The sequence below is a fragment of the Polyodon spathula genome, chromosome 13 (assembly GCF_017654505.1).
Source record: "Polyodon spathula isolate WHYD16114869_AA chromosome 13, ASM1765450v1, whole genome shotgun sequence".
NCBI classification, from domain to species: Eukaryota; Metazoa; Chordata; class Actinopteri; order Acipenseriformes; family Polyodontidae; genus Polyodon; species Polyodon spathula.
The window spans coordinates 5,086,659-5,109,809 of NC_054546.1; the positions used below are offsets into that span (position 1 = coordinate 5,086,659).

The window sequence follows — 23,151 nt, forward strand, 5'->3', positions numbered from 1 at the left end:
ATTCACCCTGAGCAAGTCACTTAACCTCCTTGTGCTCCATTCTGCAGCTGAGATGTTAAATCAATGTCCTATTGTAAGTGATTCTGCATATAATGCACAGCTCACAGCCTACCTCTGTAAAGTGCTTTGTGACGGTGGTCCACTATGAAAGGCGCTATATAAAAATAGAATTATTATTATTATTATTATTATTATTATTATTATTATTATTATTATTATTATTATTATTATTATTATTAATAATAATAATAATAATAATAATAATAATAATAAACTGACTAATTATTGTATTGAGCGAATCGTCAATACACAAGACACACACCAGTGAGCCAGTTTACATACTTACTGTACACTCCACTGCGTAAGCCACGGCTGGTTTCATTTAGAGCTTTTCACAGCACCAGGGAATCTCTCTGGATACATACTGTAGGTGGTTGAATCGATCGAGGGTGGTTTTCCAATGCTATAGGATGCTCTACATAAATAAAGCTCTGGCTTATCCCAGTGGGGTTACAGGTATAAGATGATCAAATTAACCCCTTAGTTTCTTATAGCATTACCTAACAATTTGAGTCTGGTAACTGACTTAAAATCAGGCTGTGATGTTTTGATCTGAAGGGAAATGGCCCCATTATTTTCTACAACTGTCAGCTGAGTTCTGGCTTCATTACATCATCACAGCGGAACGACAATACAAACCAAATCTGTCTATTGGATATCACTAATCCTTTCCTCTAAACACTGCTGAAACATTTAAAATGTGGATGTGGGTAGTACCCCCATTTTTTCATATATACCACATATGTTTATACCACTGCTGAAATGCAGGCTTCTGCTAAGAACCCCTACTGAGATTTGAATCCATAACCTTCACTCCCCATTAATATTCAAGAAGCATCCTGTAATAATTTAAACCCTGAAAACAGCCAGGTGGCAATCAATGTGCTGCTTGGTGACAGTGAAGAGCTAATTACCTTTCTACTGTTTCAGTCTTTAAATGACAGCAGAAGTAACCTTGAACGCCAGCTCAGAAAAAAAGATTTCCCAACAGAAGTTGAAAGTGGTGACAGAATAAATAAACCAATAAGACTAGGTGATTTCTTAAAGAGTTTGATCAATGAACAGTACAGACTGAAATACTGTTAGAAGGTCAATCATTTACTGTGATGGTGAAAAAAGATTAAAATGCCCACCTGAAGCACGTGTTCAGGGCAACAACATCAGCATTATTTGCTTATAGGAGAAAATACTTAGTATGTCAATGGCGGCTATGATAACATCTGTGATTTATTTTTATTTTTTTTTGTATTGTAAAATGATATACTAGTTCTGCTCTTCATTTTAAGAGTCAGCTCCTTCTAGTTCCTGCTTTGAAATACTTGCATAAATCTGACAGTTGAAAGAGGTAGCATGGAAGTTTATCATGGAACATCTGGAAAGGGTGTGGACTCAAAAACTTTACTGCCTGAAGTTTACTACTCATCAACTACCAATTCGAAGACTAATAAAACAGACCAATACAATCAAACCCTTTTAATTACGTGACACACACATTTAAGAGACTGTATATGGTGGTATTTTTCATTTCATTTCAATCAGGGCACCAGCATTGTTGCAGGAGGGAGCATGAACTGAAAACAACGGAATATATGTCTTCAAAATCTGGTTAAACCCTTGATCTTGATGTGCCCCTTTTTCTACTAATAAAGGTCCTGTGCCTCTGCAATTTACTGCATCATTAATAAGTGGCTTTGAGACAATCACTTGAAACCTATTGATATATAACAGCAACCACAGTCGGCTAAAGTAGTTGCTTAGCCCATCAAACCTATAATTAGAAGTATGATTTTTGTAGCTTTGACTCACTATCCACTATTCAATAAGGGCCACTGAATTGGATTGCTAGAAACAACATGAGTGCAATGTATTCACATCACTTTGTAATGAGTCTCCTACTAGCAGCTGATGAGTTTATAATGTTGCCATCAACATAAGACACATACCTATCTCTGGACTACAGAGCTGGCTCTTTATTTGAATGACACGATGCTCGTCTTTGAACCGTGTGGTTTGCGGTTTGCATTCAGGCCTGGCCTTTTCATTTAGTTCAATCAGCTGAGATGACAATGTGTTACTGTGGTGCCCTATGGGACAGAATTTTGTCTCCTGTGATTGAAACAGGTAATTAAATATCTGTGTTCTTTGCATTATTATAGCTTATAGTTATAGGCTGGCTTCAAAACATGGGATTCTAAAGTCGTTCCGAATCTGGATGAGCACTATTTAATGGATCAACCTGACAGCAGCAAGGGCAACACAAAACGTCACTAAACAATCAAGTTATTTGGGGGTAATTGAATTAGACAGTACCATTTCTACAAAGACTAGGCATTTTTTCTAACGTTTACAATAACCCTGAACAGATAAAGAGAATGTCTGTGTTTTCAGGTAAGAAGTGAATCCTATATGCCTGACAATCTTCATTTTGTGTTGTAACTATTTTACTAAAAGGTGATATGAGGGGGCCCTGAGTTCACCTGCTCTCCAGGGAATCAGACTGCAGTCTTGTGTTAATAATAAGTATGACAGGTGGCAGATTACGTGTCCAAACATTGTGTGCCTATCTCAAGCTCAGAGCAGCTGAATAGAGTTTAATCATAGTTACCAAACACGACTTTCCTGTTCGTGTTTGAGCACCTGCCCGGTTTGCACAAACATTGATGCAGCTTATCTTTGTGCCTTTTTCCTAACACCCATACAATTGAACAGTCTATCATTATCACATACATGTCATTAATCCTTTTTTCTTTTTTTAATAAAAGTGGCTTTGTATTGTGTGCTTTGTGAGGTTTATATGGATGTTCCAACTGCAGAAAGGACTTACCTACTTTTGTAACTATTCCAGCAAAAATGACTATTGAAAATACACCTTTAGGCATTTTTTTTTTTTAAATGAGCTGGGTGTTGTGCTGTCTTCAGCACTTAATGCAACACTAATATGCTTCGACTGTAGTACAGAGACAAAACAAGTCAAATTCAGTGCACAGAATCTGTGGGTGTTTGAAGATAGCTCTCCGTCTACAGTAACTTATCTATGCATACAGTGCATGCAGGTCTCACAATGACGAGTTCTCATTTTATATTTACAGTCGTGACAATGGATGTATGTCACTGGCATACCTGTTGTAACAGCTTAGATAGAGATATACAATACATCTTTAAATAGAGATATACAATACATCTTTAGGCTAAACTGGTTAGAATCATTCTGTGTTTAATCTCAAGTATGAATTGAACCCGGAGATAAATAATGAAATAATCATGTCATCATATTTTACAAAATATGCGCTATATAAATTCTTACCTATATATAAAAGGCTATATATTCGGTCTCCAGTAATTGGAAACTGTAAGTTACATTTCCAGACATTTGTGACTCAGTTAGATCAAAGGTGGACACTCAAAACTCTAAAAATAAATTAGGGAATAAATGTGTGCAGAAAACTACATGGCATGACGAGTGTCCTAAGACAAATGAATCTGAAGGCAATGACCGAAATACAGAAATGTTTCAGCACTGTAAAAGCGCCTGTAAATCTGCCTGTTTGCTGGAAAAGTGCTCAGGGCCCTAATTGCAAGAGTGTATACTGTAGCTATGAATCAAAGTGCAGTGGAAATGCTGCACAAATCAGTATGAAATGAGACTCGCAGGAGAAGAAAAAAATTCCTTTCTTTTTTTTTTTAAGACTGCATTGCATGGGGAAAATGCTGTAACTTGGTAACAGTTACCTTTTTTTCAGTACATAATAATATGATATGTTTTACCTAATCATGATGTGATCTTACAGCAGTAGAAAAGAAAAAAAAAAACAACACTGCAATGAAAGATTAGGATATGCTTTTGGGCATGTAAGTACTTGCTGGTGTTACCAGCTTGCTTACTGTAGTACATTCTCTATACTAGAAATCTATATTACAAACCACAAAATGCTTTTGTTTAACTTAAGAGAAAAACTAAAGATAATTCAAACTGGTGTTCCTTTTTATCATTGATTTTAAAATATATATATATAAAAAATCACAGAACATTATTGTACAACTACTACATGCAAAGAACAACTTCAGCCTTCAATTTCAAAAACTCATATCAAGCTATTGTACATGCAAACAAACAGAAAGCACAGAAATAGATGACCCTAACATAAGTGCTTAATGGTGCTATTTCTCTATTGGTTACTGACTGATATGAGGTCCATGAATTGAGATGTAAAACGTATATCCTGCAATACTGAATCACTACAGAAGGTTTCGGCATTTGTAAATCAATTCTTAAAGAAAGCAATATTCCTATAGCAAAATAATAACGAAATTACAAGGCTGATCATTCAGTCCTTGCAAAATTGAACTACTAGTACAGTCCAGGGATGTGGCTCACTTGCATCTTAGTGCTTTATATTCATGACAAGAGTTTTTTACAGTCTTCAGATTAGACTGGGGTTGAACTACCAAAGCCATTATGCAGAAACCAATTTGCTCAGGATGTGCTTTATAGAAACATCAAATGCACTGCCAGGCTTCTATATGGTGGGTTAATCATGGTACGTTACTTGACATTCAGGTCAGAAATCGTCACATAATTGCATAGTTCAAAAGTAGTTAAACACAATTTTTTTCCTTGTAATTTACCTAATACTGAAAGCCAGCACATTCCTATTAGGCAGAGCTTTCTTTTACTTATTTATTTATTTTAGTTAGAGCCCCAATGACTTTAGAGAATCGCTGGCATTTATAATTAGATATCGTTTTCCCTCCTTCAGTGATCACAGTGGAAATTCATTTGTACTTATTTTGTAAGCTCTCAAAATGTCTGGTCTGGCAATGCTGCAAAACAGGCAATAGCTCCCCCATCTGCTCTGTGCTGCGGATTGTTTCCTGTACAAATAGAAGTCTTCCTGTGCTGGAGTTTTTTTTTTTTTTTTTTTTTTTCCCCTCCATCAGAGGGATGATCTTATGCTTGCTATGCAGGAAATAGTCAGGCAAACAGGCATCTGGCTTGCAACACCCCACAACAGAATACAAAAAAACAAAGGCACCAGGGTCTACAGTTAAAGAGTTTCGTCCTTGTCTGAAATCGACACTCCTGGTAGACAATATGCTGTGCTGTCAGTGCTATCTTAGGTCTGCAATCACCTGACGAGCTGCTGATTTAGATATAGCGTCTTTAATTGATACGAGGCTCATCACACACAGTGATAAGGCAGATTGAAACACAATGACAACTTTTTCCTTCCAATGATTTTTGCTCATATGACTTTGCTGGCAGGATAAATATAGCCATCCTTAGATTTCTTTGTACATCTGATGCAATTCAGATCTTTTACATATTTGATGTACTCTAATCTTCAGGAAAACAAAGCCTCCAGAAAGCATTTCAGCAAAGAAAATCCGTCTTGAAAATGTAAAAAGCTGCAAATGACTTTTATGCAAATATTTCAGGTAAGAAATTTAAACAATTTGTAACACCTGAGCCATTTCAAAATAAAAAAAACCCAAAAAGCTCATATTACAATTTATGATTTTCGTATTAGAAAAATGTAGCTTTTTGCTACTAAAAGTCAATACATTCAGTTGACAAGCAAGGTGGAACCCACACCAAAAGTCATCTTTGATAAAACGGCTAAAGAGAATGAAATCCCATTACGATTACAGTACTCGTTTTAGAGTATGTTCCAATATACCTCTGATATGTTTAATATATTTTACCTTCTGAATAAAACTGTAGAAGAAAATATTTAAATATTTACCTTATTCTTTCCAAACAATGCAAGATATATCATATTAAATTGACACTGACTAACAACAGGCACTGGGAAAATAATTCAAGCATAAAACAACATAAAAAACATGGAGGTAAACTAATGCCAAATCCCTTTACAACTGAACCTAATTAAACCGTGGCGTGCTTTAACGTGTAAGATTAATAAGGATATAGGAGAATGCACCATGTTAGCGTTTAAGATGTACTTACTTCAGGCACTGGCCACTCAATAACACCACATGTACTTACAATTACTTGAGAAGCAGTGGTGATTCAGATTAGGAAGCCCTCCATACCAAGCTGTTTGCTGTTAGGCTTCTGCAGTCAGTTCTATCCAGAAGATATCTTCTCAGCAGCCGGCAGTCTGACATTCACATAGTTATCTCCCTGTGTGCCTTTTTTATTTTTTTTTATCTGTAGAAGACAGCCACTGCAGATTCTGCGGTCCGGATGCCAAGGTTCGATAGTTCCAATCCAGTGCCAGTAATTTACTCAACAAGACATCCTGATCTTCAGTTAAGCGGGGATCTTAATGGGATTCTCACCACCTGTGCAAAGAAATGTTACGGAATTAATTAGGCTCACCATAAACACGAGAACAAGAATCAATTCAGCAACCCCCGCCACCCAACTCCCCTCCTCTAACCTCGCACAGTAGGAATTCACAGCTCCACAATCACACCTTTCTGCAGAGTGCAGGGCTGCAAAGATGTAACCTATACTGTGCTGAATAGCACTGCATTACCCTATGGTAACAAAATCGTTAAATCTGAAAGGGTATGAAGTAAGATACTGAACTGACTGTAATGCTACCAGGAAAGTGTTTCCAATTAAAACAACCAGTATACCTCTTTATTATTTTGAAGCTCAATCCAGTCAGAGAAACAAACACTTTAAAGTGAAACAAGCAAAAAAAAAACTTTTAGAACTGCATAAACAAGACCTGAATTTCACTTACAGACAGCTCGTATTTATATTGTTGGCCCAGCATAATCAATAAAGAATCCCAATGAACATCAATACAATAAGTATTGATCAAAAAATAATGATTTACTGCAAGCACATTAAAAAATGTATAAGAACGGACAGCAAAACCTTTCTTGGTATTAATAATTATAATGTTTCACTGGAAAAAATGTCTAGTATCATCAAACTTTGTGTCTGATTTCTGTACAGTAATCGTGGAAACAGGTCACAGTGTTCCAGCTAGTGCCACATTCCACCAAATAAAAACAGAAGTAACCCAAACCAGCTCTTAAAAACCTTGACTGAGCAAATATACCCTTATAACAAAGTCATGTTCACTGGTTTCATGTTATAGCCTACTGCAAACGTTATTTACAGTATAGAGATTAAGAAAACCACCATATTCCCTTTCACAAATTACACATTTGAACAACTGACCAGTTATAACCTTTATAATATCTCAGTCGAGATTTGCATTGGCTTTGCACCTGGGAATGCTCTGCAGCAAAAGAATTCGGGACCTAATGCATTCCAAGCAGTTGCTATGGTGACGGTGTAGCATAGCTGTTACGGGTATCTGCTGGTTCACTGTGGTTGTGATGAACTTCCACTGAATAACATTTAAGATGGTCACATTTCTTCTGCTAAATATTAGCCATCCAATAAAGTAAGGCCTCAGAACGTAAATCACTGCACAGAACATGCACTGTGACATTTGACATAATTAGGATTCATGTTTATGGATTGCTCAGTTTGGAACAGTGACTTGTGTAGCAAAATGCTGAACTTGTGCTTTTGAATAGTGATGCCAGAGAATAAAGGAAACCAACGTTTGAAAAGTGATGCAAAGCAAGAACATTTACTTGCTTGATCAATGTTTCATTGAATAATCTGTGCAGAGACACACACAAACACTTGTTAACGGTCTATGATAGGGTTGGATCATTGTCTTTTCTTTCAGTTTCTCGACATATTTGACCGTTGACACAGGGTTAAAGCAGAAACCACTATGAGGTGCTCTACGAGGTGCACCACTCTCATAGAAAGCAGATATTATATTATGTGGTAACGTGGCTGGTGTAATGGTGTATTTTACTGCAGACACACACAAGAGTCCAGAAATTGACGAACAAACACGGTTTTATTTACAATACTTACAAACAAAGAAAACAAACACCTATCTCCTGTTGAAGAGTTAACTAACTGTACATAGATTTCCCTAACCACAACAACTGGTTGTCTGTATCACAGTTACATTGTATAATACATGAAATGGGAAATGTATTTTTACCTGTTGTAGCTATAACATCTGTGGGAGATCGACTGAACTACAAGTTTTTAAACCTTGCCGGGGAATGTAACTCTTGTCGGCCTCAGACTGACATATTTATTTGATATCACTGTTCCACAATAAACAGAAAATAACCTGATCAATCCTAGTTTTCAAATGTAATCATTAAACATTCAGTAATCAATAATCATTTAAGCATTCCATTGCATCAGCTTAAAATCACCTTAAATTTTTCATGCAACAGGAAATAAACTAACTGATGGCTGAGAGATCCAATTAGAAGGATAGCCTACAGGTCACAATAGCTGTTCTGCCTGTTTCAGTGAGGTAACACTCAAAGTGAAGGGCAAATTAAATGCAGTTGTTGTGTGCTACTGTTATTATCTCCTAGTGTTATTAACTTGATGCATCATCAAACTTCCCACGGAAAACAGATTAGATTGTGAGGTCGATCAGGAGGCATGAGTGCCCTTCCAGCAGCATCATGCATTGCAGATGATCCAAGAATATCACCATATTACACCATCTTAAATATCTATATTCCTGAGAGTGATTTTAATGATCCAAACAGTGGCGGATATACATAAAACTCACCATAAAACTCCTAAACCATATATATCACAGACATTATTCCATCATATTTTTACTGCACTATGTGGTGGTGTTAATGGGTACAATAAATCAACCTTTTGTGAAAACAACAGTGGGATTAATATAGAACTAAAAGCCTGTGCTATTTAGTGTAGAGCCTTCACTGTTTCTGAACCCCACAGCGTAGTATGGCTTACTTCATTCCCTTTTTTTTTTAATTTTTTTTTTTAATTTTTTTTTTTTTACAAATATTACGGTAGCAAAACAGTACACACATATTTACCCTCATATACCTGTTTAAATGTGTTATCTTGCCATCCCTTTTCTTTTTCAGCGTATTACTGTAATTTTTTCTGTCAAAAAAACTGCAACTGGTGCCTTTGAAGGGTCTGTCAGATAAAAGCTGGGGCCGTGTTGTTTTGTGAGTGTGTGTATACAGCCTGTCTCCAAACTCAATTGACCATAGTTAAAGAGTGGACAGCGCTCCTTGATGGAAAGGATAAACATTGCACCTTATCGAGCCTTCTTTAGTACAATTGGGCTTAGTCTGGATCTGCAGATTGGTCATTACATGGGATGCATTGTATGAAATATAATTGGTCCAACATACATTTATATCCATCTACTGTTGTTGCAAAGCAGTGTTTAATTTTATTCAAAAGAGCTTTCATACTCTGAAAAAGCTGCACGCTTATGAATAAATATGCAGCAACAGCGTTAGCAGGCCCTCACGTGGTACAGCAACAATAGCACAGTGAAGCAGCTTCACAAAATAGAAGCATTTAAAAAGATGAGATCAGAAATGCTTCTATCTGAGCTATTTAAAGCATTTGGCTTTTATCTGTTTATATGTGTTCTTAAGAATCGTTTATTAGCGTTTCTGCATTTATGCATGTGTTTAATTTATGTTTAACAAAGTCACCTGAATATTTTATTTTTGGGACAGTCTCTGAGCAAACCCGAGCAAGGTGGAACACAAATTTCATCCACCTTGTTTCGGCAAATGATAATCCCTGACAAACTCAACATTATGTGGGGGAGGGGGGAATACATTCCAACCCTTTCCCTTACTTCTGCCTGCTTTCCACAAACTGTCTGGCAAGCTTTCTGTCTATATTCAAATACTGAAACCTGGACTTATGCTAATGAGGAATGCACTTTGCTGCCAGCTATAACCAGGACACATTCTATCTGATCACCATTGTGGATAATTTGTGCTCGTGCTCTTTGATGTGGATGTTAAGCCTGTACAATAATGTACTTATAGCTGTGCACAGCGAGGGGAGAGAAGCATTACTTGATCTCCCTCCAGCACCAGTGCAAACCGTTTATTCTGAGTGTATGCATTCTTGTGTGTACTGCGATTTCCTTTTATTATTTTTTTTTGTATGTACTATTAATTCTAATATGAGATTGCTCTAATTTCTAACAGTGGTATAAAGAAATATACTCAAAATCAAAGAGTGAGGATCCTGGAGCAATGATGAGGTGGAGGCTTGGTCTGTCCCCACTCCCCCTCCTTGCTATTGGCAAGAGCTAATAACTGTACCTCCCTGTGCTTTATGTAACGCACACATCTGAGATAACAAGATTAAGCATATCCCACAGTGGGGCTCAGAGCACCTGCAGAGCTGGAATTTCATCTCACCCCTTTATTCAGAAGACTGTCTACTCATCAACATTTTTTTTATTTTTATTTGAAGAGATAAGCTTAAAAATGAAGTCATGTGCAACATAGCTGTGAAAAGCCATTTTGCATTTATCCTTCTTCCAGCAATGCACACATCACGAAAGCTGCATGAGTTCTCAAACCCACTCTTTTATTGTTGCTCATATCCTTTAAATTAAAGGTGACGCTTGAGAGGTCTCTCAACATGATGCAAACGTTTTACTATTTGTCATTATGTAATAGCATTCCTAGGCAGGGTCATATCTAGAAAAAATACATATTACTTTATACCCACCAGAAATAGAATATGGGACATTAACTAAACGTCCTCAAGGTTTTCTTTTTTTACTGCCTTGTGGTTATCTTATCATATACAGCATATCTAAGAATAATTCTTCAATTAAAACAGTGACGTTCAGTAATTAGCCTTACAAACAGGTCAGTAATTTCCTGGTTACAAAGAGCTATGCAGAATATCCAGTTAATTAAGTTCTTCTGCACGGTGCTTTAGAAAGACCCATACTTTGCAGGCCCGAGACCAGAGGCTAGATCGTTTATTGCTCCAGGACAGTCAGACAGAGATAGCCCGTCATTTCCTAAGTAGTATTGTTTGTTTTTTTTAACAGCTGGGTGGGACAGCGAGATGAAGGGATATGCTTTGGGTAATACTGTAGGTCAGATGCTGAGCTTCTCCGGAACTCAAACAGCAACCAGCTGTATACTGTACCTTCCCTTTAGGAAAAAATATTTCCCTTAAAAATAAAAGTACTACTGTATTACTAACATATGCCAACTCCACAGGGTAAACATACAATACTGTAATATAAATTACAAATTAGCTGCTGAAACATGTTTCTATTTACTTTAAACTGTATTATGCAAAGTAGTTGTCTTTTAACAGTTCAGCTTTGAGCAGAGCCTGTTTTTATTTGTCTTAATTATATTCCGATGTTCATTACCTTCCTTCCTAATAATCCTCCAAATCATATTTTGTTCACCAATTGAACACATCATCTGATGAGGTCACAATATTATTTTAGGGTATAATTGTATTAGCAACTAGATTATCCACTAAACTATGAAAGCAGTGCAGCTCTAAGCACATAATTGGAAATAATGAATATCATTTTATTTGTCAAAACAGATTTCTAGCACTTTTGTTTCCACACTTCACCTGGGAGAGATAAAATAAATAAATAAATAAATACACACTGGTAATTATACAAACATCAACAGCAGCAGTGAGTGGGCCATTTGTCAAAGTGAACAGAATGTGAAACGAATAAAAAACACTTTAGCATCCAATCTGACAGTTGCAATCCTCATCAAAGTACATCAAAAGTCATAGTTATCTCTTTAAAATGAAATTGCTTTTCATTCTGCTTGCTCACAAAAGGCTACAAGCAGGCTTAGAGAATTAAAACAACATAAAACACACACACACAGACACACTCACACGCACGCGCACACACACAATCACCCCCAAAACTAGAATAAATAAGGCGTATAAAAGATACGTTATAATTTGATAGCCAGATGCTAATAATGTACTGTATGATGTGCATGGATGTGTAACCCTTACTATTAGTGATTTCTGTAGTCAAAGCTTTGTGCAAGATGTTCTTGTTGCTTATTCTGAAAATTACTATTTGTGTATCAAAACGGAACAAAAAGAGAGGGAAATATGAAAGGACATGTACAGTAATAAAGGATGATTTATATAGTATCCTGACAGTTATGGTATTATAAAAGTAGATTGCAATATGGTAACAATATTCAGTCAATATTTAAGGTAGCACCACACACCATGTAATGATCCCAACAGAATCATATTGAATACAGAAACGTGTAGGATTATGAAGCCTGAGAGTCTGAAATATATTCAGATAGGTTATTCTTATGCACACACACCATAAACTGCCTTATGTTTAACAATGTTTTTGACCCTGTTGAATTTGATACAATTATTAGATTTTCCTTGAATGAGGCAAAGGATTTTTGCCTTTAATTATATAGATTTACACAATGAACAGTCCATGTTACTAAACTAAACACAAATTAGATGACAAGTTTTTAAACAGCAAAGCCTATTTTGCAACTTGGACGATCATTTTGTCAAGTAGTTTATCTAGAAAATAAAACTGAATTTCCTACCTTAATGGCAAATCTACAGGGAAACAGACATGTTGGCCACTTTGTTTATATTAAAATGTTACTCATCTGGATGACTAACAGGTTTAACATCTGGTTACTCAGCTATATCAGGCTTTGGTCTTGTGTCACTTTGCATTAATGATCAGCAAGTGTGCAAGAACATTCAGTGAAGAAAATGACCAGCTTTGCTACCTGTTAAAGGAATACCAGCTCTTTGACTCTGTGGTACAGCACACTCAGAGGACAGAAGCTTTTAAAGATTCACTGAAGGCGTAATGAATTTGCCAAGTACAGTATCATCCGTAGATATGCTTTTAACATGTTTTAATGATGTTCTTCATCTCCACTTCTGCAGTTAACAAGCTGTTGAATGTGTGTAATATGTGACAACATATTAATATAAAATCTAGTTTGTCCAGGCAGTATGCCTGTTCGTCATATTTTCTGTGGTAGTTTTGAAGACACTAAAATGTTCTGAGACTGCATTGCTAGACACTATTTCACAATGTGCATGTGATTCAAGGGGTAGGGGTTCACCGCAAATGACATACCGACTTTGTTTCTTATATTTCAAATTATACTTCCATATTTTAGTTTTAGTTTTAGCAATTCAAAGTGTTTTGTGAGTAATCTGTCAAAAGATACACAGTATACACACTTCCACCACCCATGTGTGCGCACGCTTTCTTTATAATCAGAGAGATCCTTCATAGCAAAACTCCATGTAACATCACTGTCAAAATCCAATCATTCAGATTTGACTGCAATTTAAATCCAGGCCTATGCATATAAAGTTAAAGTAATGAAGACCACCGAAGCAAGTTCTGTCTAAGAAGCCAATTTGTTTGATTTATTTCTTTGTCAGTTTTTCCTGTGGAAGCAGAGGCACAGTAAGCAGAGAGGTTGTGCTTGGTAATGCAGACAGACTGTAGGATGTAAGCAGAAAAAATATGAAAAGGAGTCCATTTGACTATCTGTATTATATTAGCGACACAGCCTACCCATGCATGGGAATAAAATGTGTAGAAAGGAAATCTGCCTGACACAGGGCAGTGCGAGAACAAGGAATTCAAACCAATAATCTTAAGGCAGTGACCTAGGAAAATCATTCATGTACGCTGTTAACCTATTCAAAACTGTACAGTATAAAGGGTAGACTGCCCATGAACAAATGTATCTTGCCATTTATATATATATATATATATATATATATATATATATTTTTTTTTTTTTATATATACAATACAGAAAGTTACATCTATAAAAAAAATAAAAAACTACACTCATATCCTGTGGGTATCTCTTTGACTTTTCTGTATAAAAACTGGCATAACACAGATGACAACATGACACACGTGATCACACTACTGTACCTCCTCACACTTTTGCATGTACTTTGTGACTTCTGCTTTAGTAGAAGTTGCACAGAAAACAAAGACATTGAGAAGCAAAAATCAGAGCTGTAAAAAAAAAAAATTTAAATAGATGAACTCTGTGCAGGCAGATTGTCGATTTTTTTTCAGCTATTTTCAATAGTTCATGCATGAAAGAGTTAAACACATACAAATCTAAATTATACATTAAGTACGTCACAATTAAGAATTAACCCAATTAAAATGCAGAGAATGTTTATATGTGTTTACCTTGTACACTATATGGCACAATCCAGTAGGATAAAACATGAACATGTACAGTGTGGAGCAATAAATCGGTGGAACTTTGTGAGACAGACCTTTATGACGTACCCAGGCTATAACATTAGTGACCAGCATATACAGTAGAGTACATACTTTTATATATACCTATACCTAACAACAACCTAGAAACTTCTATAAATAGAATACCTTCAGGGGAACAATCTGAATGGCTTAACAAGAGAATTCTGACCCTAATTATATATTATATTACCTACATTACAGGACAACATTGATGTTATGCTTCATGTCAAATATCTTTCACACTATCATGTCTCTGCTACCATATCATCTATGCCAGCCATTTTTTGCATTATGTTCTTATTTTGTTCTGGTGCGTTCTTCTACATCAGTGACTGCTGAACAGATTATAACAACTGTACACAATTTGGTCAGTCTTGCCGAAGTGGACCAAATTTCAAAAAGGCGTTTTCTCCTTTTGTGGTTTATGATACATAAAACCACATGTGAAAGAGAAAAGGGCAGTCGCTTTGTGAATGGCTAGAGGAGATGATATTGACACAACCACCAGCCCCCCACCCCCCCCCCCCCCCCCCCCCCCCCCCCCCCCCCCCAACCCCCCCCCCCCCCCCCCCCCCCCCACTCGCTGCAATGACCCAATAACCAAATATAACAATTCAAACATATTGAAAGCAGGAAAATAATACAAACTGTAGTCTACCAGCATCCCCTAGACACACACATCGCATAACTTATATCAACAAACATTTTCTGTCTTTGTCATATGATGTTATTATGCTAAATAAGAAAATACCCAAGAAGACCTTGTGGAATGCAATATTTCCTAACTTGCTGATGCTCAAAACAACTACATATAACTTCAGTTTTATCAATGGCTATCCTTGACTTAGTTTCTCTCTCTCGTCCTTCAACTCGGATAGCCCTTGTTGTTAATGAAACTATGCAGTTTTACTTTTCTGTTGTACAGAGGGAAATCTAGGACGCAACTTTTTTTTTCAGCTCTAAGTGGTCAAGCTAGTTTCAAGCAACAGAACATAAACACTGTGCAGTGTGGATTTGTAAAATGGCTCAATGTTTGTTTTTAAATGTTGGGAGCGGTGTAATCCTATGATTAGTTCTCTGGACTTAGTGCCGCAATATCCTTCACAGCTTTGAATTTACTCTCAGCCTCAAACAAGCTGCAGTACCCTTGGGCAAATCCTGTGTCCTCAGTTCACACAACTTTTAAAACAGAAGATACGAGAAGTGTCACAATAGACACGAGATTCAGTAAGGGATCCTATACAAAAAATACTACAGAATTCTACTGTACTGTCTTCCTTAGGGATTGTCTAGTATAAACATGTACAGCACATGATTCGATTCAGTTTATTTCTACTACAACTGCTTAGTTGACAGCAGTTAGAGTACACATCAGCCTAATTGTTATGCCTACTTAATAGTTCCGAAGCTTCAAACTTCCAGACATGTCCTGTAGTGCTGAAGATCTGGTCTGGATGCCTCTTTCTGATACGGAAAGGGTGAACCTCAGGGCAAGCCTAATAACCTCCTCCGTACTGATCTGCCTGTCACTTAAGAGCAAATCTGTCTTGACTTCCTCACAATTTAGCTGTACCTTGTTGCATTTAGCCAGCTCTATGGTTTTGGTGTGAATGACCGCTTGTCAGTTTGAAGGAATTAAGAACATGATACAAACCACTTGTCAGCAGTCTGGTTTTGAACACAACACTGCTGAATACTGGATACTTCATTTCTACTATAAAACAAGGGCATAAACACACTACCATTTATTTCAAATCTAGCATGGTCTTCATTGTAGTGTGAATTTCAAACCACACCTCATCAAAGTAAAGAACGATCACATGGTGCTGTCAGTACAGATTTTATAACTAAAAGCTGGCGTTCATTCACGCATGCTAAATCACTGTGGCAGCGTTTTACTCAGTAGTAAAACATTCAGACTGAAGTTGGAAAACAATAAATTAAAAACAAATGACAACATTAAGTCATGAATCATTTTATGGTTAAAAGGCTAGTTTTAAAAGCAAAACAAAACTAGATCACCAGTAGATTCTTAACCTCATTTATGATTTTCTGTATTTAAAACTTTAAGACAGAAACAGTCAAACTTTTCTGTGAACTAATATGCATTTAAAGCTCGGGATGTAGGGATGGAAATAAGACTCCTTTGCATAGCAGTTTCACACATTCCAGGTTCACTACTAGAAGGTGTGTCTTATAAAACTCATAGTAAAAGCAGGAATGGCTCAAACTACTATGCAATGGGAGTCTTATTTCCATCCCACGGATGGTTCTGATCTGTGACACATTCTCTTTTCTCAAGCATAAATCATTTTTAAAAAGCTAGCAAGTTCGGCACTGTAATACACAGAAAAAAGCCCTGAAGTGTGTTGACCATATTTCAGTGTTACAATAAACAATTCAATTCAAGTTAATTCATTTCAAACATAGGCAGACAGATGTAGCCACATTAAACTGATTTAACACAACACATTAAATACAATTAAAACACTTGTAGGATCATCGTACCTAGGATATAATGATTACTTTTCTTTCTTTTGGTGATAAATGCCACAAGCATGAACCTATTGAAACACGTTCTGACTGACAGTCAAGTCAAGAAGTAATTTAATTAAAAATGATCTAATATACTTTAGTGCCTTTCTCACATTTGGTTAATGGCTGCTTAGTTTAATTTGTAAAAGAAGATACTGAATGACTACCAACATTACTGACCTATTTGAATGCAAACATGTGGCATGTTTTATGTTTGTAATGTAATCCGCCCTGGGAGTAATTTGCATATACACCAATGTTTCTTTTTTTGTGTGACCTGAATTCGGAGTGATCCACTTTTCTCAATGTAAGATCCATTAATCTAGTGCAGCATGCAGAAAAGTGATAAGCGATAGAAAATAACTTGTATCTGAAAGACCTTGAAGGTCAAATGTTAAATATTGCCAACTGGCCTTATCCTAGTTACCAATGCATTCATACAGAATAGATAATGTAATAAGATTTTTCTCAATATGACATTTTTTTATATATACTGTAGCTTACAGAATATACAGTATAGAGTAGAAAATAAAAATCACTGCCAAGAAGAATTCAATCACAGTTACAACTAATCAGAAAACAAGATAACCCAAGGCCTTTTCAGCTGTGACATTTTCCCATCCTCAGGACTGCAGATAAAAATACATCTAATATGATGCACGTCTTCAACTGCGTGTCTGACCTGTAATTTTTGGGGGAGAAAAAGAGCTATTGTGCATGATTCTGGGACAGGTGAACTTATCTTATTCTACTGAGAAAGCACTCGGTCGGAATATCAGTACCACTCCGTAACTAATGATGAAGTTTTACATTTATTTTATTAACAAATTCAAAACATTTCATTATTATTTATTTATAATGATTGCATTAGCTGTGACAGAATTTGTTTCCATTATTTAAACATATTCAATTCTCCGTAAAACATTATTTTATAGCTGTAGCATAGCAAATTATCCTTGATGTCCCTGAACTGTAATTAACATGCACACACACACACAGATGAGAAATTACTATGACCTATATTCTCTGCATGTAGAGCATTAAGTAGACTATGTATAAAACTAACTGCATACTGTATATGCCCAATTATTCTGATAATCGTGGTTCTCAAGATATAGTGGACGTGGTTTCTCCATTAGATGTAAAATGGTAACAAAATGGATACAAAAGTGGTGAAATAAAAAAAAATCACACAATCTTCAAGTTTGACCATTTTCTGGCAATAATTTGGCTTTCACAGCAGTTGGACCTGATTGTGTGGTGCCCCCCCCCCCTCCCCATTCTCAATGAATATTGTTTGTTTGAATACCTTTTTTTCATATGGTTAATTAAACTAATGAAGTAGTCAGGACCTGTACTTAAAAATTGAAGATGCAAAGCAGGCTACTAGTCTTGTGTAGCATCTCCAGTCAGCTATTGAACAGAAGAACAGCTGCAGCAATTCTCGCTTTTGCTCATATTTAGAAAGGGAAGCATTAATTTCAGCACTTTTTAACAGCTGATCAATTCACATAGAATGAGCATCAATACAATTATCTGACAACATGCTCCCTAATGACTTTCAAACATGTCTTGGCCTGATGATGTTATTCTGTCACCATAGCGATTCGAAGTTGGGGAATTACAGAGACCCTGTGAAATGTACTATTAGCAATGTGTACTACCTCTGTGACAACACAACAGGACAAATTACTACATACAGTGAAACATTAGTTAGCACCAAGGCACAAGTGGTATTGAATACAACTCTACAATTATAGAGCTTCCCCTTTAATGTACAGTCGAGTACAGTAGTAGCCACTCTGTACAGTATAAGAGTATGCACTGTACTTTCCCACAGTGGAAATCAGTTTCTTACAAACCTGATTTCAGTGGCATTTGCAGAGGCTTTAAAACAAATAACTATTTCAATTACTCCCGGTTTGCCTTGAGACTTCTTGTTTATTTAAAGCTCACCGCAACTTCAGCTTGCGTCCGAGTCACGATCAGCAATCTTGCGAATGCTGTACAAATGTCACTATATACAGAAGTCATCACTCCAGACACAGGAACCTGTCCTGGTACCTTCCAGCCAGCTGACTTAATAATGAAAGCTTATGAACCAATAACTTAAGATACCAATCAGGAGTTGAGACATAAATAGGACCCACAGCTAGCTACCTATAGTCTCATCGCTTTCTGCAATACAAAAATCCTCTGTGTCAATGTATAAACTCCATTACATTTAATATTGAGCGCACCCAAAAGGAAAACCACTGTAACACCAAATACTGTATACAATAGAAATTAACAATTTAAAAAAAGTAAAAAGTAGTATCATGTTTCTTGGGGTAGTGCATGCACAAGCACTGTACAGATTACTTAACTACTGTAATCAGTTCTGCTGTAAAATCTTCAAATGACCACACAGAGGAATCTTTTAGAAAACATTACTATTAATTACAGCCTGCTTAAGCTCTCTCCCTGAGGAATACATTCTAACTGGTTGTGTGTTTAATGGAAAACATGCAAACTGAGCAACTACAGTATATTAATGTTTCAAATGATGGGTATAAACTGATAAAGGTTTGTAAAAACCCAATTTTCAGCACCTTTTAAAAAATTATTTTCAGAGCATATAGTGTAGTATCACTTGAATCATCAAGGGTTGTATACACTGCACTAATGTGTAATTTGCATGAGGTTGTATTTAAAACAAAGCCATTGGAGGAAACGTGGGATACAAACTAGGGCAAAACAGTTCTGCAATCCAAATGTAACCTCTCTCACTATAGTAGCTGCTATGTTTCACAGCCAGCTATCTGAACCATTCAATACTGGGATCTCATACAGTAATGTATATGACCTTTGCTTGCCGGCAAGAGAAGATGTTGGATCCTTATTACTCCCAGACTATGACTCAGCCTCCTTCACCATTGTGATAAATTAGGCACAACAACAACCCCACAAATAATATCCTTCATAAAGGATAAGCATAAAGTACAAGAACGATGAGTATCGCTGAATAGGACCTTTTGTGTTTGAGAGGATATGTGGCTCATTAAATGACAGTGCACTTCCTTCATATACCTCAAGTCTCATGCTGCTCAAGGGAATGACTTAATTCCTTTCTACTAAAGTCAAATAAACTGAAACGGAATATATCTCTAAATGGTTTCATGTTTTTTCCTGATATTATCTACATTTTCAGGGCACTGAAATTGAGATATACATTAAGTAATATTATCCCTCCAAGATATACTTAAGGCATCTGTAAAAACAACAAACAATAACTATTTTTGTAACATAACAGAGCCGCTGCTAGGGTTGCCAACTTTCCATTTTTCCAAAACTGCACAAATCCAGCTATCCCCCTGAGCGGGTGGGGGGTGTGAGGGAGGGCTGGAGTGCTGTGCGTGATTTTTTTTTTTTCAGTTCTTCTGATCGGACGCTGTACAAATTCCCTCAAAACCGGATTTCCAGTCTAAAACCAGACAGTTAGCAACCCTAGCTGTTGCATGTTTGTGGCAAACTTTCAGACAAAAACAGGATTACAGAATACAGTAGCTTCTGATATAGCAGCACTATACTCCATTACTAATATACTGGCCATCTGCTTGAAAAAGAAAAATTGCGAATCAGAAAACTCAAGACCAAGGAAACTGTTTGGATGTCAGGCTTTATCAGGCAAAAACATTTTTATTCTTTGAGATAAGGAAAGCAGTTTCTCCTTTGGGAAGAAGTGGGATAGTGACCTCATTATAGCTTTCTTAAGTCCCAAGAACAGTAGCTTGAGTTAACCTTGTCAAATAAGAAGCACTACAGAACAACAATTGCCTCAAAATACAACTGACTACACTACAGTACACTTCATATGAGGACAAATGATATATGAAACATTCATTTTACTCATTTTTCCAATTAGATGTCCCAGAATCATGGCAATAACAATCCATATTTACAGTACCACAGATAGAGACAAACATAGCTGACCAGCAAATATAAAACTAGACAAAAGGTTAATATGACACCACATTTATATTTTATAATTATGAGTGTATAAGTTATGGATGTTGAAGTCTTTCTCTTACCTAGTTTTGACATTCACCCGTTCAGCATATTGTCATGTTCAATACATCCCAATATCAAACCATCCTCCCCTAAATCAAAAGTAAAATGTTTTTCCCACCACTATCATGTGTTGAAAAAATATATTGGTCTTATTATCATGTGCCAGATGTTCCCAGAAAAAGACAAGGAAAGGTTCTTACTTCACAGGGGAGGATATGAGCAGTCCTAATGAAAACCCTCCTCCTCAATACACAGAGGAACACTGCAGTATTCATTTTCAAACAGGCTATTATTATCATTACAAGAAAAGTATGCTGGCACAAAATCCTCCTCCCACAACCGTGAGTATTTTGGAATTGTTTTTAACTCTTTGTTTTCATCCAAACCTTATTATTGGATGATAAATTGCCTTTTAAAAACAACTTCAGCAAACAAGAGGCTTTAAAGAGGAATGGCTATTTATAAATGATGCTGAAGTCTGGTACTTTCAAACCCAAATGTATTTAAAAACAATCCAAAACGGATTTCAGACTTGCCTGGAGCATCCTTAAATATGGGACTGAACAGACTTTCTCACTGAAATCATGTAACAATGTGACCTTTCAAAATTTCCAGAACATGCATACATACATCTCTCTCTCTCTCTCTCTCTCTCTCTCTCTCTCTCTGAAAATGGATGCCAAAACATCAGCAAGAAATGAATTGGTTTTGTTAAGCACTCAGGCTGTATCTGTACACAACTAGGACAATCAAAATTCATACAATCTTTTAAAAGCAATAACACAACTAGAAAACTGGAGGATGGACACCATGGATAGGGCATCAAACTCTGAACCGTACACTGTCCCAAAATAATTTTGAAGAGCTGGAATAGGTTTCCTGAAGATTACGTGCATAGGTGATGTGTTGATCACAGTGCTGATATGTGGCTACCCTGTCCTCTTCTGTAACCAAGCAGTGTATTGGGGTCAAACATAATGTGCTTGTTGACTTCAGAATGGGTTTCCTGCCAGGGTGAAACACAATAATAAGGTTGTCTTTTTTTATTTTTATTTTTTTATGGTGCATCGATTATAAGTCACTATGTACTTAGCCTGAATACCCACTGCCACTCTCTTTCATTTTGCCTTCAGGACCATCACAAGTATCATGTTATGACCTTACAATTGTTGTGTGTTAAATTAAAATCAACACAATTCATTGTCATGTTTCATCTGAGTGTTACACATTTTAAACGCCTGTTCCTGCATTGTTCCAGCACACTGTTTTCACATTAGGTTGTTTTTGACCTTGTCTCAGTCTTCTTTGAATGCCAACAAGACTGTCGCCGCTGCTTTAGTTCAGTTTTTCAACGCTACAAACCTGTATGTTTCAGCTGTTCCAACAAAAGAATACAATTAAGCCTTGACCAGATAATCTTTCAAATGCATATATTCATCAATGCCGTCAACTGCAGAAGAAACAACTTGGTTAATGTGACCTTTAAAAGTAACCAGTCTTTTTAGAATCCCATTATTGCAGGAGCTTAGAGACTGCACAGCTCAGATTCAGTCTTATAGACTAGATGAGACTTTAAAGGAAACACGCATGCTATAAAATAAAGCAATATACACTATGTGGGAGCAGAATAATAATCAGTGTTTGGGAACACGAACCTTGTACCACTGTACTACCGGTAATAAACTTTAAATAAAAAAATAAATAAATAAAAAAAAATATCCTTTTTTTTTTAGGATTGCTTATTATTGATTTGAAGTTCCTTTAACAAGAAACAAAACTCCAATGCGGTATGGGGGAAATGGGACATGGGGATTACCAACATAGTGCATCGAACAACACTTACAAATAGAAATTCTTATACCATTTCCTTTTACACAAAGTGTTTATGAAGCAAAGTGTGGTCAGCTGTCTGATTTCACATGTTTTCAGCATTGCAGAACAATATTTTTTTGGAAGATTAAATGCAAATATGATGGCAGTGGGATATAGTGGGATGGAGAAGTACTTGTTGATAGTTGTAATTTTGTTGATCCATAAGATTTTTTTAAACACAACCTACAGTATACCTTCTACCATACAGGGAAGCTTATAATAAGCACAGCAGCCTGAGAAGCACAAGACTTTAATACTTGATGTGACTTTCATTACCCTTAATAATCTGCGCATTGGATGGTTGAAAAGACTGTCACATGAGAGATTCACCGCCCCTAAGCACAAACTAATTAACACATTTACTGAAAGCCAATTGCTTTTTCCATTAAAAGCACAAATGCATCTGTGAATGTAAAATAGGAAAAAAATAGATAGATATATTTGTAGAATCTACCTGTCTGTACAGGCTCAACAGTAATACAAAGAA

At 36.4% G+C, this 23,151-nt stretch overlaps 1 protein-coding gene across 5 annotated transcripts in view; it reads right to left on the reverse strand.

The window, feature by feature from the left end:
- LOC121325763 (receptor-type tyrosine-protein phosphatase epsilon-like) overlaps positions 1-23,151 on the reverse strand; it is a 53,176-nt gene that overhangs the window by 21,418 nt on the left and 8,607 nt on the right. For 2 of the 5 annotated variants that reach the window (XM_041268721.1, XM_041268726.1), the window contains exon 2: positions 6,068-6,366. The gene's annotated coding sequence lies outside the window, so the exon portion shown is untranslated. Of the gene's footprint in view, positions 1-6,028; positions 6,367-20,812; positions 21,001-23,151 lie in introns of those variants that run through there. The other 3 variants (XM_041268722.1, XM_041268725.1, XM_041268724.1) reach the window with 3 other exon arrangements.